Source organism: Bombina bombina, chromosome 2 (assembly GCF_027579735.1).
Source record: "Bombina bombina isolate aBomBom1 chromosome 2, aBomBom1.pri, whole genome shotgun sequence".
Lineage (NCBI taxonomy): Eukaryota > Metazoa > Chordata > Amphibia > Anura > Bombinatoridae > Bombina > Bombina bombina.
The window spans coordinates 69,420,580-69,421,429 of NC_069500.1; the positions used below are offsets into that span (position 1 = coordinate 69,420,580).

At 40.9% G+C, this 850-nt stretch overlaps 1 long non-coding RNA gene across 1 annotated transcript; it reads right to left on the reverse strand.

The window, feature by feature from the left end:
* Nucleotides 1-205: 205 nt before the first annotated feature.
* Nucleotides 206-560, reverse strand: LOC128647651 (uncharacterized). The gene is made up of 2 exons (XR_008400373.1): nt 398-560; nt 206-317 (listed from the first exon to the last, which is right to left on the reverse strand). It is a non-coding gene; the product is annotated as an uncharacterized LOC128647651 (long non-coding RNA).
* Between the last annotated feature and the right edge of the window lie 290 nt (nt 561-850).

The following is an 850-nucleotide window of genomic DNA, read 5'->3' on the forward strand; positions in this document are numbered from 1 at the left end:
TCGAGGCGATCCCAATGTATGGTGGGTTGATGCGTCTGTAACCATTGTAGACCAAGCACCAGGGGAAACATGGGAGAATTTATCACATCAAAGGATATGAATTCAGTGTGTGCACTTGATGTGGAAACCTTGATGGGAATAGTTTGGTGTGTAATAGGACCGGAACTAATTGTATTACCATCAATAACTCTAATGGACACAGGTCTTGCTTTCAACACAGTGGGTATTTTATTTATAGTGACAAAAACAGAATCAATATAGGAAGAATGTGCCCCAGAGTCGATGATGGCTTCACTGATTTGCTGGTGTAGATCCCACTGTAAGGTAAGAGATATAGAGCAGTAAGCAACTTGGTTAACATTAGTGGTTAAGCATGTGGTTTTTCTGAAGGACTTACGTTTCTTCTGCCTTTGTAAGATAGGACACTCTCTTACAGTATGTGCATTTGAAGCACAATACATGCAGAGGTTGTTTATGCGTCTGCGATTCCTTTCTTCTGGTTGTAAAGGGCCTCTAGTGAATCCCAAATCCATAGGTTCTGAGGTTTGAGTGACTGTAGGTTTTTGGTAAGTAGTAGAGGGTCTTGTGATAGTATCCATACCTTGTTTTTCTGATTTGCGTTCTCTCAACCTTCTATCAATCTGAATGCTTAGTGTAATTAGTCCTTCCAAGGACCTAGGAAGCTCAATGCGAGCGAGTTCATCTTTAAGGGCATCATTTAGACCTAGACGGTACTGATTCCTAAGGGCAATATCGCTCCACTCAGTATCTTTACTGTATTGCTTGAACTCAGTTAAATATTCCTCCACCTGCTTTTTCCCTTGTTTAAGAGACCTCATTTTAGTCTCTG